Source organism: Lampetra fluviatilis, chromosome 29 (genome assembly GCF_964198595.1).
Source record: "Lampetra fluviatilis chromosome 29, kcLamFluv1.1, whole genome shotgun sequence".
Taxonomy (NCBI): domain Eukaryota; kingdom Metazoa; phylum Chordata; class Hyperoartia; order Petromyzontiformes; family Petromyzontidae; genus Lampetra; species Lampetra fluviatilis.
The window spans coordinates 4,897,616-4,922,608 of NC_136303.1; the positions used below are offsets into that span (position 1 = coordinate 4,897,616).

The following is a 24,993-nucleotide window of genomic DNA, read 5'->3' on the forward strand; positions in this document are numbered from 1 at the left end:
AAGGTCATGAACAACAAAGGTACCTGTATGAGTACTTTTCATTGCGTCTGTCCAATTTTAAAATGTTACAAAAAATATTTAGCTTATTTCCACACATCACGGGCACCACACGCACAATTTAGCTCTTTAAAGACAGCTCGTATACAATCATTGCCACCTTGGTAAGTAGTTCAATATTTGTTATTCAACGGTCAACTTGGTCTTCATGTACATTGTACATATTTGGGGCTTCATCTCAACGCATATAAAACCGAACACTCTATCTGCCGATGAGACTTCAAAATGGAGTGTTAAGAGCAGACATTACGCCAAAAATTTGATGAAGGGCTATGAAACTGTCTAAGGAGTGATAACAATACTAATGAGAGACCGCAATTTTCTTTGAAGACAAAGATAATTTACTCACGCCTGACCCGGAGGTTACATAACTTTCACGCGAGACAAAAAAAAACAAATCTAGAAATCGAAATTTAAATCCACCTTCTTTCTTGATTTTTACCTGTGGCTTGGATTCTGAACGAACGTAGGATATTTCACATCGGCGTTTAATCAACGTCTTGCTCCAGAGACTTGGCACACAAAGATGATTCCCAATACGCTTTAAAACACAAGACAGGGTATTATGAGCGCACACACACACACTCACATATGCTTGGCATCACCAGCAAGAATGTAAAATATTCAAAGCCATGGCAACTACAATGCAAACCTAATGTGGAAGCAATGTGCTATGAAGGAGGGCCCATTGCCTGAAATGTCACCCGTGATATGATTTTGTTCCTTTTAAGGCCACGGTGTTATTGACGAATGTGGTGGGATTTTGTTATTTGTGCCAACCCAGCACCGTCCCCAAAAATGTGTCTAATGTGGAGTGGAAGGATGTAAAAGACCTTTTGGGAGGAGTGAACAATTTTTTTTCTCCAGAAGATAATCCCAAATAAAATATTACCGAAACATTCTGAATTGAAGATTACTATCCTGTTCCCTGTGCATGACTTGGTAATCTCATAACGGTAGCTGATTGAGAGCCCATTAGAGCTTTTAGTCGAACAATTGATGGTCTGTGGAGCACAAGTTTAAGATCATAGATAATGGGAGCAGGCTCACCAATCCAGCAACCCCAAATCCGTGTTCCGTGTCCCCACCCAATCTATCCGAGGGCTCTTATCGTTAAATGTCATATACAACAAATATAATTGCATTTATTTTTGGAGAGCATCGCAGGCATAGCAGGAAACTATTACATAATTCGACATCGTAGCAAATCTGTATATTCTTTTGAAGAACAAACGTATGAATTATTGTTTTGGGTAAATTAACATTATTGAGCATCCATTTCTTTTGTTCTTAGTCTTGACTTGTCTTACATTTTCTTTCATAGGGAAGATGCACAGCATTATAGAAATGATATATTTGAAAGGGACGCTATGGAAATATGAAAATGACGAATGTAAATTAATAACATTTTGCGAAAATAGAACGGGCAGTGAACGGGTAATTTTATCGGAGACTATTTACCGCAGCGGAAGGATACTCCTCCTTTTGCAAACGCGGCAGTGCTGCGGCGGCGAATGGATACGCAAGCCGGGGCAGTGGAAATTTCTAGAAAATCCCGGTGCCCACCAGACAGCCAGACGTGACTGTCTGCCAGTGCTGAGCGCGGCCGAAAACCAACTGCCCCCCTCCCCACCGCTGCCCCCCCCCTCCTCCAGGCTGGCATACAAAGCGAGCACTTGTGGCAGCAGGGCACAGATATTTTCGTAAGACTTGGGCAGAGCGGTAATGAAACGTGGTCTTTCGCAAAGGGTCGCTTGCGCAATTTTTTCGGCGTTTAGATAAAACGTGAACAGGTGGTGGGTGGCGTGGGCTACTGCCGCTGCTACACACCTGCAGCATTAGGAGCCGATGGCACACATTGTGGAGGGCAAATGTCTCCACAGTGAGCACACACTGCAAGTCCCTCGAGCCAGCTAGGGCGAGCCATCGTTCATTCTCACTCTTGCCACTCTAAAGGTACCATTACGTAACTTTCCTACATTTGCATACCGTTAAGCGCGTAACTCACACGCGGACTGCACACACAGATAACAATGATGACCCACCATTTAGCTTTAATGACTGCTCCGCCAAGTGCTGCGCTTAGTACAATATAAAGGAGTTTTCACTTAGAGCCGTTTGTCAATACACTCTGCCATTTCGACAAAGGAGGGGGTGTGTGTTTGGACAACACTTCACCACACTGGACCAGTGTGGGTTTTTGCGAAGGGCATGGGCCGGGGACCGGTTCAGACACCGCTCGCTCACCGACGTTATGGACGTGGACAGAAGCTGAACTCTTGTTTTCTCGGTCCGCAGTGGAACCAGTAAGCCAGAGTGTATGAAGCACCGCACCACCATCTCCCACTTGTGCTGTTTGTGCGTCACGTGTTAAGAATGGCAAAGGCCTATGGGGGGCGGGGGTGATGCACAGCCACCACCGTTGCCTGTTTGACGTTAGCTCTCCTGCACCGATGTTGATGCATCACACCGGACATTCATTTAAAGGTTGATTTGACCAAGAGGGCGGCTCACGCCGGATTCAGATGAATGTTGCCAATGGGGCATCGCTGGCATTTTACGCAGTGCCCGAACCAATACAGAAACACTAACATGGGATATATATATGTACATACGTGTACATGTCATGATAAATGTTAGCCAAGCTAATTATTTCTGAGGACCTACACTCGTCCCACGTTTTCAAAAAGATGACTTAAAAAAAAATGTGCTGATAACGAGAGGCTTTAAAAAAAGAGACACTTGGAGCTTGTCCCTGGAACGACTGCGTTTTGGACAAGAGTTGCTATGTTGCCCATATTTAGGCCTTTCGTTGCATGTCAGGATACTACCAGAAATGTGTGCCAACTATTGCATTAGTTTTAGCGACTACAAAAAAACATACAAAAAGCACAGACTTCTTTAAGTGAAATATAGCTCTGGCGTGCTTATATTCATTATTAATTTTGTTAGCCATCCATCCCTGCAGCTATAAAAGAGGATAATTTGTTTTGGGGAATAAACAGTGGCAAACCATTCCCTACCCTGTTCAAAAATGTATTCGGACAGCCAAGAAATCCAGTTCTCCATTGAAATCTATTGCTATTAAGGTCAACCAAGCCCATCCAATTAAAGGAAATAACATCTATTTTTAAAAAGCAGTTGTATCCAAAACGTCTTCTTCACCACCATCATCATAAGCCACGATCATTCCACTGCTGGATGAAGGCCTCTCCAACCTGTTGCCAACATTCATGAACCCCGCGGTGTAACATTGCTCCGTAAACCCGCACACACGAGCTGATTTCGTTGCTCCATCTCCCTGATGTATTTCCTCTCGGACGCGGTCCATCCCCTTGGCTGCCACTTCTTCACTATTGTTGATCGTCCACTCTAGCGACGCATCCTTCCCAAGCCCCACAGTTTGAATTTTGTCTTGAGCCTGCTTCAGATCTCTCATCTGTCTTTCTGTCTGTCTCTCGACGCGATTTCAATAATGCACGTTTCAGTTTTTGTTCAATTTTCTTTGTTCACATCCATGTTTCTGATCCGCACGTCATTGCTGGGGTTGTACGCTTTGATGAAAAATTTCCAATTTATTGAGGCACATTTGCCCCTTCTAACATTTCCCGTAGTCCAATCTCATTGAATGCTATCACGACTATGGCTGCGCAAAACCCGAGGACGGTTAATGTCTTCCCTCGTCCCAATTTTACGAAAATATCCCCAAATGCCACGTCGAATAACTTTGGAAAAAGTGCATCACCTTGCCAGACTCCCCTTTCAATATGTAATGTGGCACTTCCTTTATGTAACCTCAGTGTGGTTCTTCCGTTTTTCTCAATGGTTTTGATTACGTATAAACTTGTAAGTATGGGACCTTTTTGCTAGCACCAAAAAATACATATAATAGGTTTTACCCTTTCAGAGCAAGTTTTCTTTGCATGTTTTGCCTCAAGTATGTGTGGTTAATGCAGACTTGATGCCTTGCAAAAAGGTATCTATTTCAACATGTTAACACCTGTTTCATTGCCAGAAAGGGTAAAACCTATTGTTATTTTTCATCCAACTCGTACTATTTCTAAACGTACTCCTAAAATCACATTACTTCCAAAAATGTGATCACTGCTGTCAATGTGGAAAATGTCGCGTTCAATTACAAATGCGTACGGGTGTGGTTTTGTTAAAGCCGACATTGGAAATATGTGAGGCAAAGCCAGCTTTGGTTTTCCCTTTAAATGAAATTTATTTAATTATTATTTCCCCCTTACACGCATTTGCAAACAGCACCAGTTTATTTTAGAATGTTTTCTCGCGTCATTAACACATTTAAAAGTTTGCGTGCAGAATTGTCTCATTTAATCCGTCACTCAATGATTATAGAAGGACAAGGGAGGAGCCTAAATGTTTTTTTTTCATGAACGAGGTAGGTACAAAGGTCACACGATAAAAATGTTACACTTAATTTGAAGCCCGTTCATCGCGTTAAGAAAACTTGCAAAGAAAAATAATACGGTGCAATCAGATTACGAGTCTCCGCAGTGCAAAATGAAGAAAGCAACTCTCTAGTTTGCGCGTATAATGTGCAACCAACGCAAGCATCGCTTGAAATGTGCAACATCTCCACTTTGGCCGGGCCGGTGCTGGCGCCTGCCTGTGACGCAGCGCTGTCGAGGCAGCGAGGGTTGGTGTACCGCGCTAATGCTGTGGACACTCCCCTCCTGTGTGGGAGTTGAGGTGCCATAACCCTGGCTCAACAGGAGAAGGCAGTGCAGCAATTAGACTAATCGCCATCTGTTTCCATCCGTACGGGGATTAGGGTGTTGCCCCCTTAGCGTGCGTGGGTTTTTTTTCTCCGGGTGCTCTGGTTTCCTCCCGCGTGTGTGAGACACTCAATAGTTGGCCGAAAAGATCTTAAAAATAAAACCCAATGTGCCTGGAAGAATCATACGAATCAGTGTGGCTTTCCTGGATGAATACGTATATTTGAGATTATGACTTACCGGCCTTCAATCGCTGCGGCATATACATATATATTTTAAAGACAGACGCAATACCAGTAACATAGCAAGAATTGGTAAAGTTAAGATTAGTTTCCAAACGGACGTGATATTTTCGGTAGAAAAGGATTCCCAGTTTCAAACGATAACATCACTTGAAATGCATTCGGAGGGCAGTCGTTATGTAACCATCCATTTTGACCTATTTAAAATAATAATGATAAATATCTCAAACATATACGGAATTTCATTTTGAATGTTAAGCAAAGTACAAATGCCAATTTGTTTTATAAAAACAAACCCCCCCCCCAATATTTTACTTGGAACCTCGCGAGGGAAAAACACATGTGAGAATGAGAGAGCGATATTATACACGGACATGCGGTGTTACGTAAGAAACACTTATGTATCAGCAAGGCTACACACAGTGAAGTGCAATAAAAAACAATCTTAAACAAAAAAACACCCGACTTTGGTGCAATTTTGCTTGGTACAAAAAAGCACAAACTCATTATGTATCGTCGTCAATGTCATAATCGCTGTCGTTCATGCCATCAGCCAGGTTATATATGTCCACTTGTAACACTTGTAGCCTGTTAGGATTAAATGGCTGTGATACGAACCAGGTACACTTTTGTGCCATATTAATCATACATCAAAGACATTTTACCGCAAGTACATATTTTTTTTTACGCTTGGCACAGTAACCTATGAACGACTGCCGTTTTGATGAAATTTGCTTGAATAATTGCTTATTTTAAGATGTAACTGTGGATTTATATTTTATCCTTAATACAATTCCCTCCTATCTTTACAATGTCGTATTTAAATAAATGACATCACCTGCTTATAATATCCGTAACATCTACAGGTGTGTCGATGTGTGTGTGTTTACAAGTCATTTCGTAAATAAAATACTGACAATGAAAAATAAAATCACAGATTTAGGTGAATGACATTACATTTATGCACATTTTACGATTCATCCACCCACGTTTTCTTCAATCGCACGTTACATTGCGAGACTGAAAATTGGAACAAGTGCATTTAAATTGTATATTTTTGTTATATTTCAGATGGATACGCAGTGTGCCGTTGACGGAATAACGTCTTTAAAGCAAGAGTACGGAATATTTATTTAAAAGCCATTTCAGGTTTCTAGGCCAAGGAGCCATCACTGCTTCAAATTATGTCCGGGATAATGTCACCGCAATTTTTGAATCACAAACAGCATTGCAATCAATAAAATAAATTCATGAAATGGACCAATCATTACACAACAGTATTGTGAATGATTAAAAGCCCGTCTACTGGTTATTGGTGAAAATGGAGACCGTCTACATCAGTTTCAGCCAAATAAATATATATAAAGAGGCAAACCATCCTAAAACGACCCGGCCATATGTACGCGAAACATTCAACTGATTAAAATACATAGTAATAATTGGCCAAACATTTATTGGCAATAAAGACTGATAATAATTGACACATCAGGCACACTCCTCACACTATATATGCATGCATGCGTGCAATGGATGGAAAGTATTTGATTATTTATTTGTTGCCCGCTCGCTTATTTACATTGTCCCAGTTATGTAACATTGCAAGTTGCTGAGCAATCCGCAACTGGGTCGAGTACAAGAAGAGGCCACTGGCGAGGTAATTATTTGCATCGCGCTCAGAAAAACCTCGGCGCACGATTGCACGGGGAACCTCGTTAAGGTTCCCGCGAAGAGGCCGCTCGATTTTTTGAAATTAGTGAACCGCTCTTTACAACTTGGAAAATCTGAAGCTGCGCAAGCGATTTCAATATTTCATTCGAATTTACTTCCTTCCCCTCCACCAAAAAAAATAGGACACCTCCACGGATGAAATCTCGACCATTGAATGCGGCGTATTGTTACAACAAACCTCAATGTGTTACACATTCGTTTTATGAACAAGAAGCCAAAATGAACAGCCAGCTCTAATATATAACAGTCAGCTGGGAGAGAGAAAAAAAACACGGCTAATTGCATACCAAAGGTTGCTAGAGGATATAACTTTTCCCTAAAAGCCCACTCGTGTGAAATATTCAAATGCACATGATGCATCATCTCCACCCCCCCCACCCCAAGGCCTTGCCATAAACTAGCTGCAGACAAACGCCGCTGCCCTCTTAAAGCGAGAATTTTCTGCGATGACTGCAAAAAGGAATAGGTACATATGTGCAAGATTCGTGGAAGCAGAGCCGAGTGCAGGGAGGTCTGTGGTAGGCAGCGCAGACTTTGGTTTGCGAGCACCAATTCTGCCAGTGCAGCGCAGTGTGCAAGTTTCGGCATCGTGTTAAAACGTTTAATCGGGAAGCCAGTCTCGGGAACCGGGGACGGCACAAGAACCCGTCGCTATTTTGTTTCGACGTAGGATGCTTTTTAAAAACTGTAATATTTATTTTGGCTGGACACATAATCTGAATTTTCGAAATCCCCAGACCATGTTAAAAAAAGAGCCAACGAACGATCGCAATGATAAATACCGCTACAAAAAACACGTCGAATAAAGGTGAATTCCAACCCTCGATATTTGCAACGGGCGCACAACCCCAGCCGAGGAAATGTGATTTTAAATTCATAAATTAACGTAATGGACGTGCATACGGTCAACACGAGTGGGTGATGAAGCGCAGGTGAAGAGAGGCAAAAAGAAAACGGTGCAAAGGCTTACCGGCCTCACTCCGTCCGTCGCCTTCCACGCGGGAGGCACCGACGCTCGGTAGCTGCAGCACGGCGGTGGCACGAAGTCTCCCTTCAGCATTGGGCTTCCACAGACCCCCCCCCCGCCACCACCCGCCACCACCCCCTCCACCCTGCCGCCAGCCACCTACCGACCTCCCCTTAACTCCCAAAGTCCCCACACCTTGCGCACCCCCCCCCCCGCAACCACCTTCTCGTCCGCCGAGTTTCGTCTTAAGATTCGAGATCGCTGTTTTCTAAACCACGCCGCTCGCACAGCTTCCTCTGGCCTCTGGGGGGGTAGAGAAGGAAATATAAAAAGAAGATATAGAGAATATACGAAAATAAGCGCGAATGTTATTGTAGTTTAATAAAATCGTCGACGTTAAAAATAATAAAATAAAACTTGCCGTTGCCCGTGCCTTGGGCTCGCTAGCCTGCGCGGGAGAGCAACCCCGGTGTTTTCGCAGCATCACGAGCAGGCCGACGTTAATTTATTTATTCGACATCAAGGGATCGCAGGACGACAAGAAGGAAGATGAGGAGGAAGACGGGGAAGCATGTCAGAAGATGCAGGGACGCCACGGTAACGCAGAGGGCGGCGGGGGGGGGAAGCAGGAATCAGGGGAAGCAAAGGGAGTGTTCGAGGAAGGGGAGAGAGAGAGAGCGCACGAGAGAGCGAGGGAGGGAGAGGGAGCAAGCGAGCGAGCGAGGGAGAGATTTTCAAGGCTACCGCTCTTGCCGGCGGCTCGCGCTCCGTCCAATTCAATTGATAGCGTCGATGCACACACGGGCTCGGCTGCTGCTGCTGCAAACGGCCTCGCTGTGCACAATGCGACGGGGGGGCTGCAGCCGCCACCGCCGCCGCTGCTTGCCGCCTTCAGGCATATGCATTGTTTCACGGAATGGCCGTGCCTGCGCGCGCGTGTGCGCACCTTTTAAATTACGGCCTTTAATATATTTATTTCCGTGCCCGATAAAAACACATTCTTTTACTTTTTTAAGAACAGTTACGATTGTGACGGTTAAAAGTGCGAGGGGGGTGAATTTTTGTTGACTCGCCATCATCGGTTTAAATCCAAATTAAATTATTCTTTCGTCGAGGAGGATACGGAACGAACGCGGACGTAGAAATGTTGTCTCGTGCCGAAATAAAGCGTTAAAAGTACGGCGCGCGTCCACACCTATGTATATAATCGTCGTGTTGCACCGAACATTCTCTAACACCAAGCTCGTTATTATCATGGCAAACCGAAACCATCACGAAAACCCTGGAATGGCTTAGCCTGCAGAAAATGTCCGATAATAAAGATTTTTTACGCCGGGATATTATCTAGCCGCACTCATGGGTTTGACGCTCAATGGGAGTTTCTGTGCCTCGGTTAGAGCTGGAAATTGTCGGCAAAGATCCAAGAGAAATTACTTTGGTCGCTCTGAAAAAATGCGTTCGCACTCATATCCTGCCAAGAATGTCGTAAAGAAGTTGACAGATGGGGGGGGGGGCAGATGAATTCTAAGAATTTTGCAGGGTTAAAAACAAAAAGCACTTGTTCTACAATCCAAAATATTTTGACCTAAGATAGAAACAAATAACTTTGTAACACCTTTCAGTTTCAGACAACGTACAGGCGGATTTTGCTGTTGTTGTTGCAACTCCGTCAAAAAACCTTCGTACAGTGAACGGAACGATGTGCAGTCTGATTTTGAAATTTAAAAAATGTTCGCCGTTTCAATAAAAAAAACCACCCAGCTCTTTTAGACGTTATGTAAAAGTTCAAGCGGAGTAAACACAAAGACATCGCCAACATTTTGTTTTGCCTCTCGTCTCCTCATTATTTTAATAGATTACGCATTTTCTACGCTCATAGCCAAGTTTTCCAAGAGTTAAACTATGCAGCTTTCATCTGAATTTGTACGCAATATCTATACGTCGGAAATCCATCTGCGCATACTATACCTAAATCCAATACTTATACAAAAACTGAACAGGTAACCTTAATATTTACTTTTTGGGTGAAATAGCGTTCGCATAATTTTCTAATCCTCTCAAGCAAAGGGAGAGAGTAAAGCAAAGTGTCACAAACGAAAATCGTCCCAGGCAAACGGCCTCACTCAGGAAAACCACTGTACATCGGGGGGGGGGGAAGGGACGACGACGACAAATTAACACACGCATCACAAAGTCAAAATGTGTGCAAAGGGGAAGCTGGCACCGTTAAAGACACTCGGCGCAAAGCATTTGACAGAAGCACGCTGAAATATGTAAGTGATGTAACGGGCGAGCAGTGGAAGGAATTATGGAAATGAGATAAGTAGAGCTCCTCCTTACCGGTCAAAGTCGGGCAGGTAACGCGCGCCGTGCGCGTTATACGGCCACTGACTTTGGCCACAGACCGGTCAGCAACACTGCGCTATTTTTATCCGCCAATCCTATCGCACCTTCTGACTGGCACTGCTGCTGCATGATCGTTCGCTTGTGCTCACGTTCGCTCTCGCTTGCTCAGTTTGTCCTGTTCCATCCAGCACCCGGCTTTCTCTCTCCTGCACTCCCCCTCTCTTTCTCTCGCGCGCGCGCACGCACGCTCGCTCGCTCGCTCTCTCCGTCTGTCGATAAGACCAAATAAAAAGAAATCGGGAAGGGAGCGATGGGGAGGTTAAAGTCAATCGTGAAGAGGTCATGTATTAAATGATCGCTGGTCGACCATCCCAGCAACAGCCCAAAAAGCGCACAGGTATCGTGCAACACTGCGACAGTCAACCCAGTAACACTTCACCCCGGTAACATGCAGACTAACGCTGAACGCAGAAAATATTGTACTTCGCTTTTCTCCTAGTATTGCGGCTTCTTTGTTTAATTTTACTTTGCCAATTTTAAAAAAATGTGCTTGTCAAGTAACACTTTAATTTACAAAGGTTTAAAATTAGTCTTCTTTTTCCCTCCCCCCCTGCCATTTCTTAAAATATGTAATTTTTGTACACTACGAATTTGTAAAAAAAAAAATCTTCACGTAATATGGCTTTAAAAAATATATATAATTCGCAAAAGCGAAAAAACAGGTCCCTGCCACTGTTACGAAAAAACGCTTTGTCTGGTCGATATCGGCTTGCTTCTGCTCCGAGTTTGCCTCCCGCAGTCGTCTCCTTGCACATTGCTGCCCGCCTCTCTCACTCCCCCCCCTTCTCTACCCCCCCCCCGTCCTCTTGTTGGTCGCCCACCCTCTGTTCTCTACCCACGATTCTCCAGCCGCTTGTGACATCATCAACGGCGCGACACACTGTGCCATTACTTTAAACGGGCGGTGGCTTGCCCCAGCTTCCTCGGCCAAAATATTATAACATCCCGAGCACCCAACCCTCTTTCTTGCCCCCTCTCCTCCCGAGCCCCCACTCCCCGTCTATTGCTCCCCCCCCCCCCCCCGTAAAGCTCAACTCTCCATTTTGACGCATTCATGGAATATGATGTAAAAAAAAGGTCTTTCCTATTCCGGTGAAATTCCACATCGGCGGACAAAGCAGCACAACAGTTGCTGTTTTCGGATCGACTGAAGCCATTTGTATTTTGGTGGCCGTATTAATTAATTGTAAAAAAAGTTAACAATTTAGCATTTCGCGATTTCGCACGAGGTCACGTCCAGCGCGACCCGCAACCATTTCTGATCGAAGTCAGAAGCTGCACAGTCCGCGGTGGATCGGGAAGGGGTCAGCGACACAAGATTAGACAAAATCCCGGAGGACCCAGCGGGCAGCGGTGACCACCGCAACGCAAATAGCGCCTCTCGTCACGCCAGTCCGCAAATCGATTGATCGACCTGTACTATTACCATCGACAGCGACGGAATATTAACGATAGGCTTTTTGTGCGCAAAAGAAGCGAATTAACCGTTTCGCATACCGCATTGGTGGAAAAGCTTTCGCAATATCAAGTGTTGGCACCGTGAGTGCCATTGGCGAAATAAAATATATTAAAATAATTTATATTTAAACATTAATTGAGAAAATATACAACTAAATAATTGTATTTAACCATCACCGTTTTCCTTTCTTCTTTAAACACTATCTATGACATTAGAAATAAATACATCACCGGCGGTCTAATTAAGCGGTTCAAATGGTAATCGCAAAGACTAGAATTTCATGAAATTTAATTTGTTGTTTCAATTTTTAAGATAGATGATTAATTTTAACCAGCCAACAACCCGTTACATGTTTTAAGTCGCACACCATTTCCTCACAGATTCAGAATTCCAAATGACAATGCTGAATTATTAAAGAGGGTACCCGAATGTAGACCCGTCTTCATGGACAGATTATTTATTGGGGGGTACCTTGCTCGCATTAACGCTGTCCACTTCGTAATTGAACTCTTGACCCTATCGGGATGGGGCTTGCCGCGCTCGCAAGGCGAAGGGAACGTCGGCCCCTCGTCCCAGAACGAGGGCAAGATCAAGAGACGGAGAGGCAGAGAGCAAAAAAAAAAATTCCAGTTCCCGTCCAAGAGCAACAGAGAGATCAATGCGCCAGCATCCATTTTGAAGCGATCACTGCTGCAGCCAAACGACTAAATGCCGCACAGCAACGCCATTTTACCGCCACCACCCATGCGGTGGAAAACTATAAAGCCCGGCAAGAGCCTGCGTGCAATACCATCTTATTTTGCAATATTTTGGGTTTTTATGTACAAACCTGTCCACGTATACGTTATGCTCGACATACTCAGCCGTATTTAATTTCCAATCACCCACCGACAGAAAACATCCACCACTCGACACCCACGTCCCCCCCCCAACCACTCATCCCCCCGTGCTACCGATGCAAGTTCACCCTCCGATCGCAGGTATTGATTTTTTTGCCCTTTTGCATAAAGTAATAAAAGATACGGGTTATCGATCGGCGATGGGAACGATTTCAGATTGATTCTGGATACCACGCGGGAAGGCTTCCGATTACAGCGCAGGTAAGCTCACCGTGCTGCGCGCACAAACAAGGAAAGGAGTCCGTAAAATAAAATAAACTGTTGAATAATTGAAGTAAAAAGGTGTGTGCGGGGCAATTAATCAGGGCGTAGTATTCAATTATTTACGACACCTGCAAATGGTTGTTTTGCATTTTAATAAAGATATCGGATGGCCCTCGTCTTACTGAGGGCCGATCCGTGTTGTTAACTATTCAGTTGCATTGATAGCTCGCGCAATTGTCATGTTCACAATATATCCGAGCTTGAATTCATAATACTCATTCGCGAATGTACAAGATAAATGAGTTTGTTGTTAAAGAAATAAAAAACTATTACATTTCCTGAAATAGTGTACAAGTAAAACCAGCATGCACTGTCATTGACTTCCACGTAAATGTGTTATCAGTGTTCGCAAAAAAAAAATTGTATTCTTTGCATGCCGATCTTCAAACCTGTGAAACATTGCGTAATTTTTTGATATTTCAACTAATCGTGAGGCTTTTGCTTATTCGCTTGTTTGCGTGTGTTCATTAAAATGCTTCCCTGATTGTGAGCAGAACCCGTTGTCGTTGGCACCGGCAAACTCGACCGAAGCCGTTGAAGCGAAGCGCGGTGCGGCATAGGGAGTCCGCTTCCGCGGGCATTTGATGTTTTGCCCATCATGGCTCTCTGAATCAGTTCACACTGCGCTGCTCTGATCTTTAACACATCAATGGGCGAGCACGGTGAGACCCCATCAGCCAAAGAGTAAAAAATAGTCATATATCTCTCTATTCCCCCCAACTCACTCATTATCCAACACTGCAGCGAACACTTTAAATATACAACGTACTTAATGTACTTTCCATCTGGAGTTTACGCTCGGCCAACATCAAAACGACAATCCTTTTTCTCATGGTACTTTATGCAAACAACACTTTGCCACTGTAAAACAAATATGCAGTTGCGAAATAAATGCTGCACACAAACAATATCATTGATTTTAAAGAGAGGGCAAAAAAAAGCATATTTTTAACCATTGTCTTAAGGATGTGCAGGGTGCATGCATAGGAGGGATGATTCGCATTACCTAAACTAACAACGCCGCGATGATTTGGCCAGACAGTCGCGCAGAACTGGGCCAGCCAAACCTGCGTGAATAGCCGTGCCGACCAACCGGGTGGAATCACATGGCCTGCTGTATGTCAACCAATGCTCAAGCTGCAGCAAAGTCACATGGGCAACTCCTGCTCAACTGCACCCCTAAGTGCAACACGCCCCCCCACGCCACCCTCCTTCCCCGTTGCAGAGATCCAGCCCGTAGCCCCCCCACAAACCTCCCACCCACCCTCCAAAAGGCCCCCACTCTCTGCTGTGCCAATGCGAGCCGCCGTTACATTTTATCTGCTGCCCCTCCTAGACACTGCTGAGCCGCCGTATGCCCTCTGTTCCGACGAGCCCCCCTCCTCACCACCAGCACCCCCCCCACACTGCCCCCCATTGCCTCAACAAACACTGCTCCATCTTATCATCGTTTCTCATAATCTCCCCAGCCGCCCCAGCGCTGTGCCCCGGCCACACCGGTCCACCAACAAATCTCCCCAATCTCCAAATGCTATCTGCGGCAATTTGACTTTACTAGACACAGAAAGAGAGAGACGGCGAGCAGCAATAAACTTCCATCGTCCGAATCAACATTTATGATATGACGGCGGGGGCGTGGAAATGAAAAATAGCAAAATCTTGTGCTGCGTTCATCATTGTGGCTTTTTTTCCTTTTAAGCAACGAGAAGAGGTGCGATTAGCGGAACGGCGACTTAACAAAAAAAACCCCCACCCTGGCAAATTTAAATGGAATATACGGTGAATGTGTCAATAATAACGTAATGCATCGGGGGGTGGGGCCCGTGGCGCAATATGTCTCGCACACTGCCGCACCGTGGCCACGATGAACCGGCTTTCGGTCACCGGCCACGGCTAACACCGGCGGCGACTGACATCCGGAACTGGTCTTGCTTCAGTACCCTTCACCAGCCCGCACCAATATCGGCGTGGTCAAATATGGTAAAGTAATCCCCGCGCCCAAAAAAAAAATGCGGAGGCCCTTCATTCAGCAGTGATTTGACAAAGGGCTGTAAAACTGTGATTTTGCAACGCAGCATAGAAACTGTGAGTACAACCACACAAGATACATTTTTTTACTTGGAACAATATACGCAAAATATGACTGTGCACATGTGCACAATCCACTCTGGTGTTACAGAACCATCAAACCTCAATAACCACTTGATGCATTGCAGGACCTCTGGTCCGATCCACCCATTCTCTTGAGGCTAACCAAATTTCACAGTTCACACGAGGTCAGGCGCAGTCCGTGTTTTTTTTATGAGCACAAGTCACTGGACAAACCGCCGATAATTCATTTGAGCACAAAAGACCCACGCCCAAAACGAGCTGTCTGGAAAACTCGGTTAGAGCGCGCGAAGGGTGGAATAGACCACACACTTCGTATACTTCCCACCCATTCTTCCATCCATCCCATGGTTTGCCGTGTATCAAGACGGGCGTGCGGTGGAACAACAACAACAACAACAGCGGCCCCCCCCAGATGGCAGGCGTCTCTCGTCGTCGTCGTCGTCGGCTGCGTTGCGCGCCCGCGGGGAAAGCTAGAAGGTTGTACAGTTATCTCCGTAGGTGTAATGCTAAACTATACAACCTACTACCTCAACCCGAAGACGCGCGGAGGCTCGAGTGTAGACCCCGATGTGGGGAGGTTGGGGGGGGGGGGCTGGCTGAGCGATAGTTGATGAGGTATAACTGGACGGAATTCTCAGAGGTTGTAAATTTGCGACTTGTACAATCTCCATCGAAGTGAGAGAGAGAGTGAGAGAGCCGCTACGATCGAAGGACACAATGCTGGAGCAGAACACAGTTGCTGCCGGCATTTTCGTAATGGGTAGCATTCCAATTTACGTGGAGGAAAAAACAAAGGGTTGCGTTATACAGCGTGGTCCAGATGTCTTGTGACACCCCCCCCCCCCAAATAAATTGATGCCAAACATGTTTTCCCACTTTGCATGTACATTTCTGTTTTACATCAACCTTACTTTTTAAATATTACGTTTTAGAGAGTTAAATAGAGGGAGGGGGGGGGGTCACAAGACATATGGACCACCCTGCACTCGGTATCCGAGTTCTCATGACAGGCCATCCGGTGTGAATTTTTTTGTTAGCTTTTCACTTCCCTGCATTATTGCTGTTGAGCAAAACAAAACAACAAAATCCAGTTCTGGCACGCAGGTTTCTTTTCTTCCTCCCGTTGGTGCCACGCTGTTTGTACAGCCATGATTTAAACACTAATGTACTTCGTAGCGTATCTCACACTTAACCGATTGGATTGCAGCGAATAAAATCGCGCAAACCGCAAGCAACGCAAGCCCCCCAGGTGACTGCATTGAGCCCGCCATGAAATTTGGACAATTTAACCCCATTCGGTGAGTTATATTGGAGTGCTGCCTAATATACATGTAATTTTAAATACTGTGCACATATATACACACAACCATGTACGAAGGGTGCATACATCACGCATAGACAATGTTAAAAGAATATGGGTCGTTCACAATTCCCCTTTTTCAACGGAATGACAATTTTGATGGCTCAAAACGAATCCCCCCCCATCCCCCCCACCCCCTCCCCCAAGTAATTGACCCACACGTTTTTGTTCCGTTGCATAATAATTTAAAGACATTTTTGTGACAGTTAAATAGTCAGGGGGGGGGGGTCACAAGACTTCTGGGACCACCCTACCCTGTATAGCGGACACGAACTACAACAGCCTCACCCCCATGAAGGCTGTAGCCACTCGTCGTATGGTAAATACACGCAGTTAATACTTGTCCGCGGTTCCATGATCAGCGTTAAATGTTTAACGGGAACCACGATGTGGGCCCCGTGAGCATTATTAATCACCGACGGTCTGGACAAGAAGATAGCGGAGATAACCCCCCCCCTCCCACCGCCCTCTTCAGCCAACCCTTCTCAAATGAGACGGAGCACACACATGTTGCGTCTGATAATCAGAGGCTCCCCCCCCGCCCTCTCCCGCCCCCTCTCCCCCCACCGCGTAGACAGTGATGCAGTCATAATTCAATCAGGTGACAAGAGATATGGGGACGAGCAAGGACCTAACCGAGTTTCCGCGCGGGACACAGTAGAGGGAGGCTGTGCTGATGTTGTCGACTGGCGTCTCAATTTGTGACCGAAGCGGCATAACGGTGGACGAAAACAACCCCCGAGGAAGGCCTTCAGTCGGAGGCTTCTGCCAGTGAGGGCCAAGTGTCCACCTTGCATCCTGGGACCCTGAAACCGATGCTGGACTACACCCGAGGCCTTCTCCGCTAGTCGACCCTGTGGGAAACGTGACACGACGCAGTCACGCAACTTAACGGGACGGCCTCTGGCGTGTCACAAGTTTGGCGTCCCAAAATATTTTATGTCCAGGCAGCGTTACGCAATGAACGTCAGCTTGGCGTTCGCTAAGACAAATAAGCCGAGTCTCCGTTAAGTGCCGTCGCCATTCATTTTTGATTCTGCGGTCGCCCGCTAACAGGAGCAAAATGCCGCGATAAATGCTACAGTGTGGCTACGTACAGTCGCTTTAAAAGCAAAGATAGCTGGCAAAAGTGGTGCAATGGTGATGCCCCATGGCAGAAAGAAATATGTATCCGTGGACATTTTAAAGTCATATATCTGGTTACAACAGTCTTATCTGGTTGGGTAGTGCAGTTGTATTGCGTGCGGGCTGGTAATCAAAAAGTTACGTGTTTGAATTCCTTGACAGGGGGTTGATCAAGTACAATTACGTGGAAAGTCAACAGCGGTTCTCCTCTGGAATATCTAGCTCCCACAATCGGAAATGTGGAAATTCCACCACTGGCCCAGCGGCTGTTGAGTGGGCACGAAGAGCCGACTCGTGCTAATAATTTGAGTGGGGAAAACCACTTTAACTTGTTTTTTACAACGATATAATGTTTTGTTTATATGTGGGTACGTGCTATTAAAATTGCGAAAGAGATGCGGTCGCATTAAGACATTTTATTGTGCTGTTAATTGCATACTTAACTTTGAGAAGTTTGGCGCGAAGTAACTGCCCAGTTCACAAATGTGTCACCATATTAAAATGTGAATCTCTGGGAAAACTGAAATCTATGCCCGGTTTGCCACAACCTATTGTATGACACATAACGTCGGTAAATGGACACCATCCCACAGACTGACTGCACTGAAAAAATGGTCAGCCGGTGTGTTATGTAACTTCCACCATCGTGGAATAACACAGGGAAACAATTTCATTCATAAAGACCTTTAGCAAGTGATAAACTCTGCAATTTCTGGTCTGGTAGATTTGATATATATATTAAAATAAATAAGCCCCTTGTTGCACTCTCTTTCAAATCTCTAAGGTGTGTTGTCATTTCAGCAAAAGCAGCGAGGTAGAGCTGTGTAATCTAGACAGCCATGGGATTAAGTGGTCAGTGTGACACCTTTACGCAGCGATAAGCAGGGGGGGGCAACTGCAGTAGCAGCGAGTGGAGTGACCACGCGCACAGGCACAACGTGACAGCACGGTGGCGAGATGTTAACTACCTCACCCGGTATACAGGAGTTCGTGGGTTTGATCCCGACCCTGACACCTGCTGTATATTTCGTGTTTGCATGTTCTCCCCGTAGTCGTGTGGATGTTTTTTTCCGGGCCCTCTGGTTTTTCCCCTCCACATTTAGAAACGTGCGTCTAGAGTATTTGGCTGCTGTACCATTTCCACGCGATAAGCCACTTCGTCGAGCTGTCGTTTGTAGGCAAGTCGCTTCTGAAAAAGTTCCATATAGCTCAGTTGGCCTTACACCTGGCAAAATAAAACTAAATAAAACGAGTCTCCTCTGGCCGCTATACTCAAAGCTAATTGATACGCTTTTACACGACACTGATGAAAATACGAACCAGCACACACAGGATAATTTATAACTCTACGGAGAAAATGTTTAACTCGTTCTACATGTCTTGAATTAAACAACATTTATTCGCGTTTTCCTAATTTGTTTCCCTTATTTTCATTAATTGCCATTCATATGTGTTGGCATCGATGGCAATGACAGGTAATGATTGCTTGACATGTCTGACTTGCTTCTATTTTAGGATTCAATACAGCAAGTTCATTTTGTAAAATAAACTGTGGTTGTATAACCTCTAAATGCGTAAAACCAGACAACAGTCTGAGCAAATGCTGCCACTGCTGGGCTATGGTCGTCCATGTAAAAGAGCGACTTGGCTCAGTGGAGCTTACATAATATAAAGTCTGTCTGCCTATTGCTATTTCAGATACATGCTCATCAACGGCGAGTAATCATGTGCAGCTGGAAAATACGGAAACCCAATCGTCTACTCGGCAGGTCAACTCTGCTGCGAAGTTGTTAAATTCATGTTCTAACAGATAACATACCATAATGCAAGTGTTTGGATTATGCAGACAAGCTGTCCAAAATTGTGCCGTGATAAGCAGCTAGTTCCTGACCTCCAAGAAATATCTGCGTGGACAAAAAAAATAAAAGGCAACTCCCATGATGGAGTGTTGGATTACTATCCAGACTGCATCCATGGAAAGATTTATAGTTTTCAGATACGGGATTAGACCTCTTGGACACATTTTCAGTTGATATTTGAAAAAATGAAAGCCGCCTTGAAACAAACTGCATGTAATTTAAATGTAACGGAAAACAACCTATTGTGCTGTAGCTTAACATCGATATAGAAAATATGGCAGCACTTAACAAGAGTGGAAATATAAAACAGGTGGTTCAAAAAGGTTTTTCAATACACAGAACTCGAATGAAAAAAATTAAACAGGCCTATAATTTTGAAAAGTTTCATTTCTTTCACTTTCCCGCCTGTCCCCAAGAATCAAAGAAAGGCATTTTGAGCAGATGCAAGATTTGTAAAGGTTATCGAATGAAGCCAAAACAAAACCTCTTAGGTCGCGCGAAAGCTTTACATCTTTAGCGGAGGAACATTGTAAGTTTTGCCTGTTCTAGAAGGTTCTGGAGAGGTAGTGCTGGCCTGCTAAAACGATAAATTTGCTCGGGCTCGCATCATAACCACCTGTGACATCACAGCATGCCTGATGAACCTATGGTCCAAACATTTTTTTCACTTTTACTGGGGGGAAAGAGAGGTCTTTTTTTAAATCAAAGCGTCAAATGTTTATTAACGTGCATTTTACTTCAAAGTGTATTAATTCTGAAAGTGTATTAACAGTTTAACACTTGAAGCGGTAAGGGGTTTTATATTAGCCTTTCGACAAATTAATTAAAATAGGTCATTACAATTATTTACAAGAAGATTATAAACAGAACATCAATAAAAATCTGATAGACACTTTTTAAATATCACTCTTATAAAACACGATTGTGTTTTTTCCTTCGAATATGATTGATAGGGTACGCAATTTATTTAGTTTTTTTCCTTTCCAGACGAGAAAGCTAACTCCCCCCATTTAGTGCTAATTGTTTTGCTGCAAGGCTGCATGATATTTGACAGATTGCGTTAAAAGACGGGAAATAACATCTCGCGAATAAAAAGGTTCGTTTCGTTATTTGCTTCCGCATGCACGGTGTCGCCTGGGACAAAAAGGGGCCGCCGCACATACTGGTTACACAACAAAAGCTTCCGAGCCATGTCGTGCGCTGCTTGATTAACTCTCCGCCGATAAAGACCCGCTCGCGAGTGTTGTACAACATTAATTGGGACGGCGATGCATTGCCGAACGGCTGCCCACATTTTAGTATTTTTTTTCAAATTTGAACGGCACGCCACCACTTCCGAGACGCAATATTTACGCTGAAACCTCCCCCCCCACCCCCCCCCCCCCCCAAAAAAAAAGCGATCGCATCTTGCGATGGCCGCATTCACTGCACGGCACCCAAGCATCGAATAGATCCTGAAATAACACGAAAACCTGGGCGCTGAACGAAATGGTGATACTGTTAGGCATCGTAATGGATCAATCCCGCATTGTCAGCCTACATGTTTAACACTGCAAATTGTAGCTTAAATGCTTCTCACCGTGGGTGATATTTACTTTTTTTGCGATACAAAGGCCACCTTCACCCTGCCTATTTTTTCTGCCTTCTTGGTTCTTAATATCATGCCAAAAACAATAGGGAGTTCTCTTCCAAGGGCTCATGTTACAGCGCAAGTGAAAATAAAAGATATGATGAAATCAACGGGATTTTGCTCGCAGACAAATTTTTCCGTCGCAGCTGCACCCAATTACGTCCTTAGGGTGGGCCATTTCCAATAACCAAGCGGAATGTTGCGCGCGTACCAACGCTTACTCCTCCTCCTCCTCTATTTGGCAGGAACACGACCACACGCTTGAAATTTAACCAATTAAAACCAGTGTGGCATGCCACGAGTTCTCTAATTGCTAACATTAATTTTGCGAGCATCTCAATATAAATAATGACGCAAATAAATGCGCGTATACCTTAATCAAGTGATTACTTTGAATTTTGTGACGAGAAGTAAATTATGAAAGCATATAAACAATTGTATAAAAGTTTCCTAAGTTCACAATGGGCCTCCTTGTTTAATTTTTTTTTACTTTTCATTGTATAAGACAATAGTATTTCAGAAGCAAATCTTCTTCGTGTGGTGCATCAAAAGACGTCAGATAATAAAGACAAAGATTCCTCCCCCATATAGCCTTCGATAGACTTTTGGGGCAAGTGCTATTCGCAAGCACCTATGAAGGACGGCACAGCACACGATGGGGGGCGTGGCGATGATTACACATCTCACCGGGTACTTATTTGAGCCTGAGTCGAACTAGGGGAGGCCCAGGATTGGTTCAGTAATCATCACTGGTGTTGGTCATGAGCGGGAATCGAACTCGGGTCGCCAGGTTCATAGCGCAGTGCACTAAACGCTGTGCCACCGCTCCCCAGATAGCGTACATGTATAAACAAACGCCGAAAACGACATTTTCACGCGAAGAAGCTTACCGGGAAACGGTGAGCACTAACGTTGCCCAGTTCATCTCAGTCTAAAGTATTTCATCCGAGCATGCAACGTAAAAAAAGAAACACGGTAACAAAAAAGAACCAGACATCAATAAATGTTAAGCATAGTCAGCACGTCGAGCAATATGCAACCGATTCACGTTGAGCTGCAAGATGCGATAAAACTAATACGTAGTTTGAAATTTAAATACAGCATGGGCATGGTCTTAAAATGATTTGACTTTTTTTTGGCAACTTTTTCCAAGCACCACATAGCATAGGTTACATTCACTTACGGCAAACAGCCTGACTTCTCCACCTTAAGAGTGTATTTGCCTAAGGTGCTGAAATGTTGTAAACGTGTGTGTGTGTGGAGAGCAATGGCACAGTGGTTAGCATGCTGCGCTACGAACCCGGCGACCCGAGTTCGATTCCCGCTATGGGCCACCAACACCATTGACGATTATCTCAATCAGTTGTGGCCCTCCCCTAAGAAGACTCAGCCTCAAATGAGTACTTGGTGCGGTGTGTAAACATCCCCAAAGTGGAGACAAATACAGCCGGGCGTGGTGCTGGCAACCCACGCCCTCGTGTACCATGCCGGCCTTCATAGGTGCTCGCAAATAGCACTTGCCCCAAAATTCTTATAAGGCTATATGGGGTATATTTGTCTTTGGGGAGCATTGGCACAGCGGTTAGCGCACTGCATAATGAAGCCGGCAAATTGAGTTTGAGTCCCTGCCATGGCTAATAATATCAGGAACACATGATATCAGAACCTGCTCTAGGCACCGGGGAAACCAAGGTGGCTGAGCATCGTGCTGATCATGTCACCTCCGGCCTTAATAGGTGCTTGCTAACAGCACATACCCAAATAGTCTGTTAATTGCCATACAAGGATTTTTGCCTGTGTGTGTGTGTGTGTACGTGTGTGCATGGTTGTCGAGTGCATAACAGGTGCTTGCTAAAATCACTTGCCCCCAACATGTCACGGGCGGTGAATGTCGGAATCGTCGTCTTTGTCTTTTAGGCCGTCGCGCCGGCGAGTGGCTGCGTGTGCGTGCCCTGCCGACACAGACCCGTAGACACGAGCTTGTGCAAAACTCCCACCACAAGTTCGGATCTACGGGTTTGTGGCGACCGGCGGAATCCAGCCCCGCCGCGACTACTACCGTCCCGTGCGCCCCGTGTCGACAAGCACCGATGTTTGGTGTCACGCGCACGCTGCTCGCTCACTCGCGCCCGCAAACGGCACACTGGCTCGGAGAGTAAAAAATGTGAGCCCGGGGCACAGGTAACGATCACCTGATTGACACAACCGAGTGATGAAATACACGTAGCGTCGGCACACGTAGGGGAACGTAATGAAATATGAGGGCGCTCGCATGCCTGTGAGCTAAATAGGTTTGGTCGAGAGATGACAAGGGGATGTAGAGAGAACAGAACTGCTCGTCTATTTGTGATGTTCTCTAACACTGTAACCCAGTCGTAACAAACATAAATATTTATAGAAAAAAAAACATACGCACGCGCATATTACACATGCCGACACTGTTTCAAACGTTCAGCTGCAACGGTGAATATTTTAACAACCAATCGACAAATATTCAACGTAAATAATTTCCACTGATAAATGTGTGTTAACTTTTGACACGAGTGTTCATTCTGGATGCGTCACGCCGCCAATTTTTTTTGACAATCACACGAAACCGATTTTTTTGTTTGTTTCGTCAAGAACGTTACTGGCATTTTGCTGGCAGGCAGAGGACTCAATTCGTAGCACACATCATCAAGTCCATCCAAGGCACCGTCTGTGATCGCTTCAGCATGAACCAAATCCCATGTGTGCAACCAAGCCTGGCCGGGCACCCATTTTTCTCGAAATTTCTGTTTCAACTCCATTTGGCCGAGGCCGGCCAGAAAACTACGAACGAATCGCGCATCACCTATCCCAGCATACCTTGCGGTGGGGGAGCTGCCCACCTTTGCATGCCTTTGTGCCCTAACTCCTCCCCCCCTTCTGCCACGATTGCCGCTACCGCTGCTGCCTACCACGAGCCCACCACGTCCGCCCACGCAGAGCCCCCCCCCACGCCCAACGCCGACGCTCCCTCAACCACCCTCCCCACCAGCCGTCTCCCCCTACCTCCAAACGAGACACACGCACGGACTCGAGCGCACGGACAGACGTGCGAGAGCGTACGCACGCGCTCACAAGCTAGCCGTCATCCCTCCAAGCCAGCACCCCCCCACCCCTTACCATTTTCCGCATTGCGGCAGAGGCTTGGGTCGTCCCGTTTATTACGTCTGCGCTCGCATGTGTAGGAACAGGCCTCTCTCGTCTCTCCTCTCAGCCCGGGCAATGCTCGTGGCCGCGTCTGTAGCAGACAACACGCGAGCGCCAGTGAAGCGGCACCATTGTGTGAGCCGTCGCAATTCATTTTTCGTACGTGCAAATTCAACAATTCAATCGCCCGGCGGTTTTTTTTTATACTTTCGTTCATCAATCTCCCGTCAATAATTCATAGATTTTTTTTTGCATCGTTATTAAGAGTCGTGTGCAAATGCAGATTTAATTATTTAGATTTTTTTTGCTGTTATTGCAAACAACTGCAAGTACCTTGCTGCAAAAATTATCCACTTTGCATTTATACTCTACACAGGTGCTCTGTCTAAAGCATATAAGAAACGTTGCAGAGCAACATTTATTTATACACAGTCTCTAATATACACCTTTTCCCCAATGGTTTCAACATACAGTGTGCTATTTAAAGCCACATTCAATGAATTGTTGTAAGAATAGTCTTCCATCTCATTGTGGATTTATGAAGATTTCAAAGCCGTTGCGAACGCCGCCGCCACCGCGACTGTTTGGAAACATCACGCAAAAGCTAAAAAGGTTGCACACGAGGCATTGCGCACCCGATAAGATTAAAAAAATAATAATTTTTGTTACATTAAGTCGCACACCACAATCTATTAAGCGCGCCAATTTGTCTACAGCAGCTGCAAAAAGCTTGCAGACTCGTAGGGGCGAGAGCTATTTAATGAGGGGGAAATTAAAGCAATAAATAAATATATAAACACATCCACAGTTGAGCGAGCTTCAACAGATTCCACAGCAGGGACCTTTTGGCAATTGGCCTGAAAACCCTGCTTGTTGCCATGCGATCGAGGCCAAGTTTTTGTATTTTGAATAGAAAACACTTTTATTCGCCGTTTTACAGCGGACTCGAAAAAAAAACCCGAGGGGTTG

At 45.2% G+C, this 24,993-nt stretch overlaps 1 long non-coding RNA gene across 1 annotated transcript in view; it reads right to left on the reverse strand.

The window, feature by feature from the left end:
* Nucleotides 1-556: 556 nt before the first annotated feature.
* Nucleotides 557-24,993, reverse strand: part of LOC144943059 (uncharacterized) — a 68,627-nt gene continuing 44,190 nt past the window's right edge. Inside the window, exons 3-4 of the long non-coding RNA XR_013639444.1 lie at nt 23,998-24,115; nt 557-598 (exon numbers count right to left, since the gene is read on the reverse strand). This is a non-coding gene — a long non-coding RNA (uncharacterized LOC144943059). The remainder of the gene's footprint in view (nt 599-23,997; nt 24,116-24,993) is intronic.